Source organism: Equus caballus, chromosome 10 (assembly GCF_041296265.1).
Source record: "Equus caballus isolate H_3958 breed thoroughbred chromosome 10, TB-T2T, whole genome shotgun sequence".
In the NCBI taxonomy this organism is placed as follows: Eukaryota; Metazoa; Chordata; class Mammalia; order Perissodactyla; family Equidae; genus Equus; species Equus caballus.
Genome location: NC_091693.1, coordinates 63,385,108 through 63,401,767, shown reverse-complemented (window position 1 = coordinate 63,401,767; position 16,660 = coordinate 63,385,108). Strand labels below are relative to the sequence as shown.

Genomic DNA, 16,660 nt, shown 5'->3' with positions numbered 1-16,660 from the left:
CAGTTGTAAAGCATTTAATACAGTGGCTCATGGTGTGTACTCAATAAATGTCAGTTGTTATTATTATTACCATACCTCATTAACTGTGAGATATACTTTTTTATTTTTTATGTAATATTTTAAAGCATTACCAGACATCATGTCAGTTCACCTGAAAATACTTTCAGAATGCATTTCTAAGTGTTGTTTTTTTAACATTAACCACTCATAGAGATTTTCTGATTGTTCCAATTTTTCAATTTTCTCCATTGTAAAAGAATTTCCACACATTCCCCTCACCATATCCACCCACCATCTACACCATGTCCTCAGCTTCCTGCCTATCACTGCCATCAAATTCAACATGCTCCCCTCAACTCCAACCCCCTACTTCTGCTCTAGTTTCCATTTCCTCTGAGCCACTCAAAGGATCTCACTCCCGAAATTCTCCACATTCTCTCCTACACCATCCAATATTCCCGTCCCACTGAATCCATCTGTCAGCATACACGCATGCTGGGCTTTCTTGCCATTTTAAACCTTCTGTTGGGCACACTTTTCCTTCCAACCAGAGCTCATTTCTCCCTCCCTTTGCAATAAAACTCCCTGGAAGAGTTCTAAGGTGTACTTTGTCTCCCACTCACATTTTTAACAGCTTTGAAATCAGGGTACCCGTAAAATGAATGCTCACGATCACTTACATGGTCTAGCAATGATTAGTGAGGGCAGAGCAAACTTGAAGCTGCTCCTTCTGCTGGCCTTGTCACGAGTTTGGGAAGCTCTAGTTGAAACATACTGGTTCAGACATCAGGTTCTGGAGTCTGAGTGGATTCAAATCCTGGTTCCTACAATATTAGCTGTGTGATCATGGGCAAAATTTTTTTTTTTCAGCTTTCTAGGTCTCAGTTTACTCAACTATAATATAGGAAAATAATACAATTACCTAAGTGTTAAATTTGCTGTGAGAATTAAATCAGATAATACATGTTAAGGGCTTAGCAACGTGCCCGTTACATGGTACTCAATAGATAGCTTTCATCCTCATCTTCATCCTCATCCTCATCATCATACATCATTTTATGTGCACACGTGAACACAGGTACCATGATTAATGATGGGTCATATCAGAATGATCGTGTAAAGGGCTTTATTTACATTATATAACAAGCAGGACAACATTTTACTCTTTGCCCCATCGTCCCTTGGTGAAAATACCTGCCATTCAGTTGTGACACAATCACAGTGCTATCAACCTAGCAAGGAACACCAGAATGTTGTGAAAGGCAAAGTCTTTTTATGGTCTTCAGCAATCTATTGAAAATTAAAATGAAATTAGTGGGGCAAAACAATAGTTTGCATCTTTAATTACTGTTCTATTTTTTGACAGAATGTTTTAATTATTGTTTTCTTTCCTCTTCTCTTCTGTTTCTATTGATTTGTTGCCAGTTTAATTGTGCTGCGAGGACCTCCCAGTTCTCAGTGAGTTGCCTTCAGGCGACTCTGTCTGTTTCATTGTTTTCAAGCAAACCAGATCTCCAAATATCTGCAAAACAAAATCAGAATTTGAAGGGATCTTTTTAAAATGAGGAAAAACCAAGAGGAATAAATAATAAGGCATAAGATTGAAGGTATAAAGTGAAGTTTTAAAGCGAGAGCCACAATTACTAACTTTAGATCTAAAGGAGTGATTATTATTAATAAATGTGCAGTAGACATCTATTTGAAGCATTAATGCAGAGGGGCAATAAAATAACAGATTTTAAAAACCTTTTTATTTTGCCTTGCAAACCAAATTGTCTTTTCCAGTTATAGTAGACAAGCTGTATTTGGATAAGTGCAGCCTACAGATAGAGGATCACTGTGAAGTACTTTAATCCAGTCCGTCCATCAATGAATTAGTGTTCTCAGTCGATTCTTAATTTACTGAAAATTTCCAGCTGCCTCTGGGATACAAATTTAGTAAAATAATTTTAAAATGGCAGTAAAAGATAAAGAAGACATCAACTAATGTCTGCTTTTATGATCACTTGGCCTAGTAAGCAAATAAAAGAGGTGTTCAAATAGCGACTGGCTTATTCTAAGTGAACAACCCCATGAATCATGACAGGATTATCTCAAACAGGCTTGGATTTCAGTCTTGGCCCCATCACCATGTGGACCTCAAGTGAATTATTTGACCTCTTGAATTTCAATTTTGTCATCTGAACATGGAGATAATGTTAGAAACTTCCCTATAGGGTTGGTGTGAAAAATTAAATGAGAAAATGTATATAAAGCATACAGTAAGCACTAAGCCCATGTTGGTTACTGTTATAGTAGTATTATGGTGCCAATATTCAGTGCAGAGTCTCTTCAGTGAGTATAAACATGAATACCTCCCCTCCAAAGGAAGGAAAAATAAATGTCCAGAGTATTGTAGAGTGATATGGCTGGGAGCATTGGCTGGGATGTGGTGTCTCTTTGTCTGAGTGTGTTCTCCTGTTCTATTCCATAGAATAAATGATGTCCTAGAGCCACTGTCATGGCGAAGATTTGGGATATGACCATGGGGCAGGTCCAAGTTCACACCAATAGCAGCTCGGTTGTTTTTTGAGGAATTTAGCTTGATAAGGATCTTGAAGCAATGATACAATTAAGTGTTTTTCAAATGTTTTGCACCATGACCCATAGTAAGACATTATGATTTGGCACATATACACATACATAAATATAACTGAAACAAAGGTGTTATAAAATAACAAGTCTACCCTCTATTTTCTCTCTTCTCTTATCTCCTCTTCTATTCTGTTTCATTTATTTTTTTACAAAAGTATTTGGTTTCACCAAATTGATTTCATCCCCCAGTAAAGGATCTCAACCCATAGTTTGAAAAATATGTTGTAATGAACACTATTCTCTGTCAGTTTCCTAAGGTTGTCTTCGCTTTCTTCATTCATTTTTCAGCATCTTTACAATTCTATCTCTAAGTGAAGTAGATGCTGTTCATAATAGGAGAATCTTACTGGTGGGAATGAGTTTCTAAGCTGGGTGAAAAATTTTTGTGTGTGTAGGCTTTTAGGGGCCTGTTGAGATATAGCCTCAACAGAAGCATAGAATTTGAAAGCAGTGAGGGTTCTTTTAGAGTTGAGGGTCAGGCCATAGCACCTTGCTGTTTCCCCAGAGGCTTTTGAAATATCTCGGACGCCTACTTGTGCTTCCACTTCCTGAGCACAGTCACTGACATGAAACACCTTTAGATGACTGATCTGGGGCTTTTCATTTACTCCTTCAGCCCCTTTGATTCTGGATAGCCACTATTACTGCTCCTTGTGGTGTTCCATAAAGGTTACTGGATGAGGAGGAGGAGGGTCTGGAATCTGCTCATTATCAGCAGTGCCTCATGGTCAGAGCTGTTGAAACATGCAAGGCAAGCGCGTCTGAATGATCTCTAGGGCTGAGAGGCACAATACCAATAGGGCTAGTTGGGAAGCTTGCACTAGTCTTAGTGCACCTTATGTGTTAAGATGGTCAGGACCCAGAGAAACATCTGCCTCTTTTTACTAGTCATCCTCAGCAGAGAAAATTGTGTCATAATGTTATGTAGCATTTTTGTACATCATCTCTCTTCCGTTAGATCATAACCTCCTAAAAGGAGTAATATGGGGCTTTTTTTTGGTATTCCTCTATAGAGGAATGCACATTTTTCACACTCAATCAATATGGATTGAATGAACAATATGTTATGGCTACATTTTCCAGATTTGCTAGTTAATTTTAATTTGCTCTATAATATAAAAATGCTACTTTTTCCCTTTCAGTTTAGGTTGATTAAACTAGATTTTCAAAATTTTAGAGAGCAATGTAGAAAAGCTGACAGCTGGTGAATGTGCACAATTAGTTGGTTACCCAGAGTAATAGGGAGGTCTGAAGTCTTTCTGATGACATGGATAGAATGTGTGAAACTTGTAAGAATTCAAATAATTTATAAACCTCTAAATATCTTGGCAATTTCATTTTCAAAATTAAAGAAGTGATGAGAGAAACATAATGAGTTGGACAAATTCTTTGCCAGACTTTTTTTTTCTTTTCTTAACAGTGCTGAAGTGACTACAATAGAGTGGATTAGGATACGAGTTGCTGATTTGGTCTCACTTGTTTTAATATTTGAATGATTTTCAAAAAGGACCAGTTTGCAAACATAGTTTGAGGGGGAAGTAAACTTACCCTGAGCTGAAACGTTGTATGCCAAGTTTCAATAAGGATCACGTTTAATGTTAGAGTCAATGTAAAGGCATGAGCCACGGGGGTTCTCGTGAAAGCACTGGGGGATGAGCACGTGACTGCTGGCACAGGTCTTCATGTTTTATTTCCTCGTTTGGTTGAGTTCACTTATCTCTAATGATTCTTTAAATAAAAGGGAAGTACCCTTTGCATTTAGTTTTCTCTGAGCTAAAGAGAAAAATGTAAAGCTTTGTAAAAGACCTCTAGTCTGTAGGCTTCATTTAAGGCAAAACAAAAGCAGACACCAGCTGTAATTTCATAAGGATGACAGTAGCCGTACCCAATGATTTGGTGACCTCACCAGTCACGTGGATACATAATACACTAGAAAAGATGGATGAGCTAGAGCCAACTGGCAGGTGAAAGATGGAATCTTATTTACAACACGAATGCTGTCAAGTGCCTTGTGGTTTGAGGAGTGATTCAGAAGAGCTTAGATTAAAGACAAAGTGGCCATTTGAATACTGACAAACCAGAAGCCTGAGTTCCTTGGGAACTTGGCGCTTGTTGGGTGGTTAACTGTGGCATTTGAGGGGATGGCTGACAGTGTGTGTATGAAGTGTGTGAAGTGTAGCTAACAGAATGAGGGGCTCCAAGAATTCATTCATCCATCCAACATAAACTGAGTACCTTCTATGGGGATTATATTCATTTTATTGATGGAGAAATGCAGAAGCCCAGATCCTTACTAGCTCCTTCAGTGCCTTAAGTTTGGAGCACTCTTCTTCCTCAATTCTCTCTCCCCAACTCCTTCATTCTCTGATTTATTCTCTCGCCACCTCTGCCCACCACCCCTAACTCCAAATCATGATTCAGTTTTCAGCTTATATGTGACTTCCACAGAAAAGCGTCCCCATACCCCAAATTTGGCTGGAATCCTCTTGTACAACATGTCATTCTTTTCCTTCCCAAGACTTACCACAACCACAAATAAGTAACTATCTATGTAATTATTGTTTAAAATCTGCCTCCCTGCTGGGCAGAAAGTTCCATGAAGTCAAGGACAGGCCTGTCTACTCACTGTGCCCTGGGGACCTAAACAGTGCCAGTCTCAGGGCAAGATAAAGACATTTAGAGAATCTGTCACCCCTTACATTGTGTCAGTGCAGCTAAAACCATACACCTCTGTGTGGAAATTAAAAATTACTTTTGAATTTGTGGATTTCCTGATTGTAAAATTCTGGATGCACTCTTGCTTTGTTGGAAGTCTATGCAGCAACTCGTCTGCCTGCCAAGTAATCTGAGCTGTCATGCGGTACTTTGTCCAAATTCACATAGATAGTCAGTGAGAAAGCTGGAATTCCAACTTAATTCTGACTGATTTCCACATCTGCCATCTTCCATCACATCAGGCAGGAGGAGTGGGAGAGGGCAGGAAAAGAAGGGAGAGGAGAGGGAGCTAACACATGGTTTCTGCCTTTGTGAGATTGCTTTGTGTGTCTCATGTTATACTGTAAATGTATACCACGACATTTGGCTTCTTTGTACTCATCCTTTTATTCCCTCATTTATATAGTTGATATTTATTGACTGTCTATTAGGTGACAGGCATTGGGAATACAGAGGTGGATAAACTCTGGCTCATGTCCTTGCATAGCTCAAGGTCCAGTGGGGGTGACACGCAAGACAGCATACAGATGGTAATCCAACATGGTCACTGCTGTGACAGAAGAACAAAGGCTTGAAAGAGCACGGTTCTAGCACTCTGGGTCTTCATTGGTAATGATACTTATTTTAGAGTAATAACTTTTTATTTTAGAACAATTATAGGTTCCCTTTAGGAAAGAAAGATAGCTTGCAGCATTATTGAGATGTCCCTTGAATACACTCAGTCTCAGAAACGCTACTTTATGTTCGCAAGGCAGACGCAAGCACTGCATGTCTACGTTGATGTTCCTGTATTAGGAAAAACACTCAATATGAAAAATCCTTTAGCACCAAAGAGAAGCATTTGAATAGACTCTGCATTAGAACATAGATTTTTTTTCTTTCTTCCTACCCAATATTACAATCACATGTGAAAATTTTGCCACTGCTTTGGTTTAAACATCATGACACACAAAAATAAACTTTGTCCTGTCCCTTACTTGAAAAGGAGTGATTTCAAATGCCTTCCCTCATCTGCCGTCTCAATGCTGCTCTCCCTACTGCCATTCCCATCTCAACTGATGCACCTCCATCCTTCCAGTTCCTTAGGGATCTTTAGTTCCTTTCTCAAGCCCTTCTTTCATATTATAGGAAATCTCATTCATCATGCTAAAAACATATCCCACATCTGATCACTTCTTACTACCTTGGTGGCTGCCACCATCATCCTTTGCCTTGATCATTGTAGCCTTCTAATGGATCTCCTGGTTTCAACCCTTGCCCACTCACTCACGCTCATGCACCCTCCACACAGCAGCCAGAGAAATCCTTTTAAGACTCTCCGATGGCTTCCTATTTCATTCAGAGTAGAAGACAAAGGATCTACACGGGCCTATGAAGCCCTAAAGGATCATTCCTGTCACCTCTCTGACCTCAGTCCCTCCTTCCCTCCCTCTCCTTCACTCTACACTAGCCACACCTTGAATTTATTTTATTTCTTAACTCTGCTAGTCATGCTCCTGCCTGACCAGTGATTCTCAACTGTGTGTTTTTTAATTTCCTCCGGGGGACTTTTGACAATGTCTGGAGACATTTTTGGTTGTGATGACTGGGGTTGGGGTGTGTCCTACTGGCATCTAGTGGATGGAGACCAGGGAGGCTACGACACATCCAGCAATGCACTGGACAGCCCCCACCACAAAGAATTATCTAGCCCTTAATGTCAATAGTACTGAGATTGAGAAACTGGATTGTACACGTCTAATTCCCTCACCTCCTTCAGCTCTGGGCTCGATTATCCCTTTTTCATGGAGGCTTTCCCTCGCCATCCTGTTTAAAGTACTATCAACATATTCCCACTCTCCTGTAGCCCACTCTCCATTTTCCTTTTTCATAACACATCGCTCACTAGCATACTATATGCTTTACTTATGTCTATTGTTTATTTTCTATCTGCCCAGCTAGAGAACAAACTTCATGAGAACAGGCATATTTGTCTGCCTTGTTTACTAACGTAGCCAAGCAGAGTGGGTGGCAATAGTAAGCCCTCAATACGTTTTGTTGCATAAACAAATCGAATGCTCATGTGTGAAAGACTTAGCAGGACCTTGCTAAGGGCTGAACTCTTTGATTCTCGCCTGAAACTCAATATCCTCCTTAGAGATTCTTTAAAAGGAACTCATCATCTTATCAAAACTATCAGTTTGGATCATCTATTAAAGGGTAGTTGGAGGTTCTGAGTTTGGGGATTTGGCTACTTTTTCTTCTGTATTTTGTGACCTCATTTCAAGTACTGTCAAAGTACCTTTGAAATAATCAAAATACTATTACCAAGAAGCTCTTTGCTGCTTTTCTCCAGGTGTAAATAATAGATGTACAGTCAAGCAATTTCCTTTCTTTGTAATTGGTGTGACTGTCAGGTAATATTCATTTAACAATTTCATAATTTGTTACCTTTCTTTGACTAAATGATGCTTAAAGAAATGACCAATAGAGAATATGTATTTTTAGACTTCAAAATAAAGAGAAGGATAGATCCTTTATCTCACCAATGCTATTTTGCAGGCATTAATACAAATTTTAGTGTTTTGTCTTCCTCAGGTTGAAATGTCTCCGGGCATAGCAAATTGGTTATTTCCATTCAAAGTTTAATAGCCAGCATTCCCAGGAGGTCTTTATAATGGTTTACATTTGAATTTTCCTTATGTTCAGTCCATGATGGCTTTTATTTTATTGGAAGATGGTTTTTACTAAATAAATACAAGAGGAATACAATTTTTTGGCACTTGGGAGTCTCTCTAGGCTGGTCCTTCTTCAAGAGCAAAATTTGTCTCTCTGAAGGGGAAAAAAAAAGAACCGGTTTGAAAAGGTTCAACAAATATTGCTTATTCTCACAATTTTGCAAATGTTTGCCTTCAGATCTCAAAATTCCCCTCTCCCCCAACATGTTTCCATTCACACTTAAGTTGCTCATTGCCCAAGGAGTTTGGAAGTCCAGTACAAGGAAACTGCACATTTTCGAGTAAATTACAGGTTTTGAGATGATAGAAATTTGTTGTCTGGGGCCACACTCTGACTCTTCCAAACATGTAATATTGATTTGCTGTTTAAAGGGTGTTTGCTCTGTGTACATCTCTCTTAAACCTAACGAACACAATGGGACAATCTTTGTTTTCTTTGTTCTGATGGCACAGTAAGATTGGTTGCGACACAAGGGAGGGAAACTGGCAAACGGCCTTTTACTTTTAAGCACAACTTTCAAAATAAATCTTCAGGCAAATGCTTTGGAGACATCTCAACAAATGCCCTGTGATCTTCATGGGGACTGTCAAGTTATTTTTTCCCTCTTTTAAACATCAGTAGCTTTACTACTTTTCTGGAAAACAAACAGAGCCAATTTTGGGGGTGAATCAGTAACTACATCTGATTTCCGTTATGATTTTTCTTTTCTGTGCTAAACAAAGAAATAGACATCAAGGGAAAAATATCTCTTCTTACTTTCATAATATTTGAATGCATCTAAATGGATTATTAATAACTTTATAGGAGCCCCGAAAGGTTCCAGAGACAAATGTGTACAATTTTAATCTTACGATTTGTCTTAATTTCTTGACTTTTATTCTCTTTCATTTACAAAGTAAATTTCCTTGACCAGGATTGGTAAGAACACAGATACTTTCCAAATATTGAAATGATTAAAAAATTGCATTACCTTAAAATCATAGGTCTGGGAAAGATGTCCCAGATTTCCTAGGTCTGACTTTACTTGCAGAAAAAAATACAGCTAGAGTCTTACAAGGACAATGAAGAAGTGGATCATTAGAATGTATATACATTATCTAGACTTCTATCGGTGCCATCCTTGAACTAATCACAACTGGTATTTTCTGAGGTTGTCTCTTAGAGGACAAGCTATTCATTTGGTACATGCATTAAAGTATTTTTACATCTTCTATATAATAGAGTGACACGAATATGTTATAAATATATTTATGGTCTAGTGCCCCATATACATGCAATTAGAATAGTTCTTGAGAGTTTCCGCATGTTTCACTTTTCTGAAATAAGCTACAAATTATATGATGAAAATTATCACTCAACAATAGCAGAAAGACAAAAAACACATCAAGTCATCATTCTAGCAGGGGTCTAGCATACCAATATAAACTTCTAGTCAGAGAATAGCACCCAGTGGCAATTGTATAATTAAGAGTCAGCATTAGGCTAAGATACTGAGAAGAAAGATTTTGCTAGGCCCAAGAAGATAAGACTCAAGTGGAAGGCACTCAGCTATTTGTCATAACCAGTGACCTGAACGGAAAAAACGTGACTGTAGATTTGTTTCCCCAAATGGTATGCTGTCTTGGTGATTTAGAAGGGGGAAGTACAAGGTTTAAAAATGGCTTATGCTCAGGAACAAAAATTGGGTCTCTTTTCTGTTCCTATAGTGATATATGCCAGAAAATAAGAGTTGGTTCTCAGTCTGATCTGTCCACAGATGCGTGGTTTCTTTCTTTAACCAGCTGTAGCTAATTGCATGAGGGCCGCCTCTTGTGCTGAACATGAAAAGGAAACCTGTAATTTATTGCAACAGACCATACCATTTCTGCTGTACCACTGCCTTTTCTGTCATGGCAATGAGGGGATTTCTCATGGTACATTGGCAGCTCAGAAACTGGAAAACAGCGTTAGCTGGAGAGAGAGAGAGAGAAGGATTTCAGAATCCCCGCATGTACTCTACACAGAGCTCAATAAAAGAATAAACTGGAAACAGAATTTCCCTTTGCAATCTGCCAGGGGCAATTTTTTTTTTTTTTTTTTTTTTTTGCTATTGTTTACACACAGCTCTTTGAATCGCTACACTGACTTACTGAAATACAAGTATGTGTTACGTGTGGCATGCCGCATAGGATTAGTTTCTATTGAGCAATCATCTTCACATGCCCAAAGAAGGGGCAGGGAGACCTCCCACTGTAAATAGAGTAGGACCCCCTACATGCCCCCACCCCCCATCCTCCTTACAGGCCTTCCATGGTTTCAAGGGCTCAAGAGTTCAGCTAGGTATAAAATAGGCACAAAATAACTGGGCCTGATTTTTATGAACCGGATCTGTCCATCAAGGTGTTTACTAGAGATTTAGTTCCTAATGAACTAGACTCCACCCTGCCTTAAGGCCCACTTGTAAATGCTTGTCAAAGTGGTGCCCTTCCTTTGTCGAGTGGAAATCCAAATGAAAAGACATGCTATTTTGCAGCAATGGAAAGAAACAAGTTGAGAAGGTGCCATGTATGTTTTCCAGCTGACTCACGGCCCCCTCAATAGTCCTTTTGTGTGAGGGTGGTAAGTTTTCCCTTGACGCTCTGACAAGTGTGAAGAAGGGAGCCCCGGGATGCTCATTCCCAGACAGTGGGGTGGAAACTCCACAAGGATCTCCAAACTGAGCTGTTCTCATTATGTTGGGTGCACGTAGTACCTGGAGCCATACAAGTTGGGTGAGTTACGCCCCCCTCTGCCAATAGTTTGGGAAAGATTCTAATTAAGCATAGGATTCCTAAGGAAGGCCACCCATCTGCCCATCTGCCTATGACTAGCGTTCTGGGTCCTCTCTGGAGTCATTTCCAATCTCAATCACTTCTTAGTACAATCTGAATCAATTAAAAATACTCAGTTTTGCTTGTATGGCTTCAAGAAGCAAATCCTGCTACATTTTTTGTTCTTGTACATTGTTAGGCAATGAATCCCTATCCATTATCACTAAGGAAACCAGTATGATGTCCATTTAAGTAATTAAGAAATAACTGAACAAGTTATTAAAGTGTGTTAAAGAGAAAAATGTCAATTGAACCATATACATGTATATGTGTGTATGTGTGTACACACCATATATACATACATTACATTACAGCAGTGAAGTCTAATTAGATTAATATTTGCTAACTAGGAAAATATGATAGTGTACATTCCAATTCATGTGATGTCTATTTTTCATCCTTTGTGGAAATAAGGAGTAGAGAGGGGACTTTCCAAAATCCTCAAAAAGTGAATAGTGACCAGTTTCCCAACCACAGCCCTCACAAATAAGCTTCTGTTTTGGATTTCCTATACTATTTTTCAATAGGGAAGTTGTTTCTCCCCTTCCACAGAAAAAAAGGGATCAATAGTGCAAAATCACGCAATCATCTCTATGAGTGACAGTATATACCTTCGGGTTATAGAAAGTCTACAATTATCATAGTACTACTAAATTCTCTTTATTTTCAAACTATTTTGGTGAGAAACTCAATTTTTTGCATTAGAAGAGATAAATAGAGAGAATACACTATACCACACAGTACTTAAAATTTACCCTGTAAGTGGTCTTTGAGTAAATCAGATGTAAACGAGTTCCCTAAGAACTTTAATTCCCAGGAAAGGTAGATTTTATTGCATCTCATATAATAATAGGTAAAATATTCATTTAACTTTTATCAACCCTTTGAAAATTAATACTACACACTTTACTTTCAAATATATTCTCAGAAAAACTTTTCAAGAATTGCACTTAACTCAAAACTTTAAGAATTTGAATTATATTTAACTAAATTGTACTTAATTCAAGAACGTACTTAATTGTTTGAGATTACAAATGGAGTTTCTTAGTTTTCAAGGTTTATGGGAACACTCCAAATTATTGTTTTCATTAGAGTTGGGGTTCTTGAAATGATTGTTTAGTCCTGGACTAAATATGGTGCTTCCTGGGGAGATTAATCCATTAATATCAATTTATTCTCAAGGCTGAAACAAGAAGAAATTATACCTTGACATCAAGAAGTTGCAGTTTTGTTTGGAAGGCAAGACTGGTCACCAAAATGCCCAAGAGTATAGGATGAAGTGATATGCTGTGAGGGACAAGATTTAGTTGTTGTGGGTCAGCGGCAGAATGAGGTTAATGAGGGCTGCTGTAATCAAGGAGAGCTTCCTGGAAGAAGACATGAGTTTCTTCATGATCAACTGGAATATTAGAGCCCCTATCGTCACCTGCAGGTCAGGAGACCTTGGGTCCTGTGGGGTTTCCTAAGGCAATAATTCATACACATCCCATCAACTGTAGCTTTGTGAAAACTTGTGAAAAGACTAATGGCTTTATATAATTGGCAGAGAGGAAAAAGTAGAAAGAAGCAGGAGGATGAAAGAGACATTTGTTGAGCCCTTATATACCAGACGTTGGGCTAAGAGCCTTGCTTATATTTATTAGACCCTTAATATTCGCAATGACCCAGTAAGACTTTATTATCCTCATTCTACAGATGAAGACACTAAAGCTCAGGGTGACTAATGACCTTACTCATAGTCACACAGCTAATAACTGTTAGAGCCAAGATTTGGACCTAAAGAGGTCTTGTTCCAAATCCCACATTTCTTTCTCCATAGTATACTGCTCATAGCAAGGTCAACTCTGAGCCCTCTTTTTGAAAATCTTTATCGTTTCCAATAGAGAAGAATTGTTAAATATATAGTAAATGTAACTTAATTTCTTTAGTGTGGTCCAACTTTATACGTGAGTTGATTCATAGAAGCCTTGGACTAAAATTCTTCTTTAGACTCTGTGTTTTCAATTGCGGTTCTGAAAATGTGGTCTCTTTACTATTTTATAAAAAAAAAACTTTCTAATTTGCACGAAGCAGGAGATAATGAGAGTGTATCTGAAGAGAAAGCAACTTCGTTATAGAAATATGTGGGGAGAGCATCCTGAGGAGAGAGGTGACCCAGCATCCAGGTTCAGCCTGGCCTCTCTATTCTCTAAGTGACTCAAACAATGCATCTTGGCTGAGGCTCAGCCGTCCTGTCCCTTTCAGTTCTAACCACCTCTCCTTGCTCCTTTTCTATACTCTGAGACTGTACACAGAAGTCTTTAGACAGGCTCAATCTGCTTACATATCCATGAGGAACTGTTACAGAATAGTATTAGGGTAGTTTTGTTTACGATCTCAGAAAAATATTACGTTAGTGGATGTTGCCTTTGACTGAGACTCTGATTTTAATAAGGTTAATTTCAATTGCAGATTTCAGTTTGAATTATAACGTCAACCTATTGAGTTTTTTCTACCTTCTAGTTTATATGACAGAACTAAATACTCTCTGAACTTTTGTTTGACCTGGGGCAGGAAGAATATCCCCAAAAGTGCCATAGTAGCTTCAGCTGATGATCCTAGACAGTTGTATTGGGGCAGTTCTATTGAGGCCATACAAATCTGGAAGCCAGCCAGCCAGTACTCCTGTTGAGCTGACGTGCAAAGGTGAGGCGTTCTATTCTGCATGGAAATAAAACATCAGGCAAATTTATAGCTTGAGTTGAATGTATTAGGCTGAGTGAGGTACAGGCATTCAAACTTCTCCCTGAGTTAATTATTTGGGAGTGGTTCAGGGATGGGATTCAGGCACAGTGTCTGTGAATGTAGATTTACACATTTTAAGTTGGACCTAAATACTTTGCACCTGCAAGTGAATCAACCTGAATAGATAAGGATCAGTGGCCACTGACGGTCACAGGTGGTGAAATGTACCATGAAGTTGGCACTCACAGGCACCAGGCAACCCTGCCCACATCAAAGTCCTGAGCGCCCTTTGATGTCATAGCCCTCTCCATTGCCCTTTTATGTTACTGTGACAGAGGTTTCTGTGGTTAAAATCAGATGGTGTATCTACCGCTCACCCACTCAGGATAAGCTGCCCGGAACTTTAAAGAAGTATAAAGAACATTAGATTATCAATGAGTACTTCTGTTTTTTAATGGTCCACACTAATGACTGTCATCATTTTGTGTAAAAACTTTTCAGTGTGATACAGATTTTAAGTTGGAGCTAAGTCATAGTCGTCGTTCAAGGAAAAAAAAGTTTGTTTTTTTCCTTGAACATAACTACTGTGTCTGTCTTTGTTTCTTTCCTCCCACGCCCTTTGCGATGCCATAGCTTTCTTTGTGCTGCCGTGATGTACACCTGTGGCACGCTGGCAGAGTGTTTTCAATGGTAAGGGAAACTCCCAGATTCCAAGCTGGCTCTTCCTTGTAATTTTGACCCCTTTATAAAACATATTGTTCTTAACAGAGTTCGCACAAAGCAATACACATAGACGAGGAATATAGGGATTGGGTCAGAGTAAACAAACACACTGGTGACTGATCCAGCCTCTATTTTTTTCCAACACATTCCCTGTTTCTACTAAAGATACAAACTCAACCGTGTAGCTGACCCACAAGTTCCCCAGTAAGGAAGGCAAAGGTCCTAGTTTGGGCGGCAAGTTTTTTGCCATTGTTATTATGGTAGGAAAAAAACAATGCTGCATTTTAATTACAATAAATCTTCAAATCTCCTAACGATTCAGAAAACTCCATGGCCTCATCCAGTGATTCTCAAACTTTTTGAATCTTTCGTTTCACCACGTGATGTAAAAGCTTCTGGATTTCTATCATGGTGAAAACAAAAGGCTCACTTCTCCCAAGAAGGGTGTTTATAGGATACTATTATATTGATCATTTATGTAAGTTTTAAGGACCTTAAAATTATAATAGAATTTTTAGGAATAAGACTTACTGTGCACATCTTTTCACCAAGAAAAATGAAAATTAGAAGAAGCATCTGATGTCCAAGCTTACTGTACCATTTCAAAAGTTCTCGTCTGAAGATGGTAAATCTATTTAGAGTCAATTCTCTGTCATTGTTACCCATCCCACCTAGATAACATGTGCAGGTCTCATGTGGCTGCAGACCGCCAGCTGAAAACTGGCCAGTGCACATGCCATCCAGCCAGAAATAGTTTGTGGGATGCTTATGCCATGCTGAACTAGACTTTGATATTCTGGAATCACTGGAGCATGAACTGGGGCAAATGGCCTGGGAAGGACATCTCCAAGCTCAGAGGGGCAGGCACTAGGCTATTTACTCAACTCAAACACCAGAATGTGTTGGAGGGATTGTATGTGGAGGGGAGGGGAGAGGGGGGGATGGTGTAGTGCTGGTAGAGTTTGTCATAAATGGAAATCCTAGGTTAAAACGTGTACACACACACACTCTCTCCTCCTGGCCATTCCTGACTCCTTTAGCATCAGAGCTTTGCAGGATAGGCTATTTGTTACTCTGTACCAACCAAGGTAAAAGGTGAGATTTTTCAAAAGATTTGAAGGAAACAGAGGGAAAACGCTACTATATCACGTAAAGAAACAATCACAGAATTATGATTTTGATGATGAGTAAAAAATGTTTTCAAGTAATTATAAAAGTCAAACCCGCATACTGTATGTTAATTTTTCATCAGATCTGACCCCAAACTGTCTCTCTTTCCAAATAATGGCTATATTGGAACGTTCATACAGCATATATCCAGCCTATTTACAATGAATCAAGCCTCATTCTGCCAGTGGTGACAATGCAGTAGGTCAGTAATTCTCAAATGGAAGTGTGCAATCTTTTGCTGGGCTGCTAATTAAGATCACCTGGAGAGACTTTCCAAGCCATATATGTCCAGGCTTCTATTAATCAGGGGAATGAATTGTACTGATCATGTTTAATAAGATATAGTTCCATACTCTACTATGTGAAATTCTCATCTTTACATGTACTGCCTTATTTTTACTGTTACAAATCAGAAGGAAACTTGTTTGGATAATCAATTTCAGAAAGGCCCTTTGAGGAGACTTCCAATGAATCTGAGTAACATGTAATAACTTATTGAGAAGGGGGTATGCTTTATTTTATTCATTGATTTGTCATGAGCTTCCTTGTAATAAGAAGAGGCCTCAGAGACCAAGCCCTTGGCCCTTTGCTGACTTTGCAGCCAACTCTCAGCTTCCTCCATCTTTTTTATTTATTTATTTTTTAAAGATTTTATTTTTATTTTTTTTTCCTTTTTCTCCCCAAAGCCCCCCAGTACATAGTTGTATATTCTTCGCTGTGGGTCCTTCTAGTTGTGGCATGTGGGATGCCGCCTCAGTATGGTTTTGATGAGCAGTGCCATGGATTCGAACCAACGAAACACTGGGCCGCCTGCAGCAGAGCGTTCGAACTTTACCACTCAGCCACAGGGCCAGCCCCAGCTTCCTCCATCTTTTATGCATTTAGAGATGTCTCCTTGGCATCTGCCATTTTCAGTGTTTGAATTTTTGCCTTTTGGGGGCTCTTCCCATTTGCACTTCAACAAAAAAGTCTGAAAAAGTCTAGGAAGTTTGATTAAATGATGACTTCATTCAGAGCCAACTAAAAGTAACCCTAAATTTTAAAAATTCAAAAAAATAAAATCTTTCCTTGTGTCAGGAAACATTCTTCTTCCATCTGGTCCTTCCTGTCACTGTCTCTAGCTACCT

At 38.9% G+C, this 16,660-nt stretch overlaps 1 long non-coding RNA gene across 2 annotated transcripts; it reads right to left on the bottom strand.

Annotated features, from left to right (window-relative positions):
• Positions 1 to 1,100: 1,100 nt before the first annotated feature.
• Positions 1,101 to 15,100, bottom strand: LOC138916052 (uncharacterized). 2 transcript variants are annotated; one of them, XR_011422689.1, is made up of 3 exons: positions 14,895 to 15,100; positions 9,927 to 10,017; positions 1,101 to 1,522 (listed from the first exon to the last, which is right to left on the bottom strand). It is a non-coding gene; the product is annotated as an uncharacterized lncRNA (long non-coding RNA). The 2 variants fall into 2 exon arrangements; XR_011422688.1 differs by lacking the exon at positions 1,101 to 1,522 and adding an exon at positions 5,726 to 8,160.
• Between the last annotated feature and the right edge of the window lie 1,560 nt (positions 15,101 to 16,660).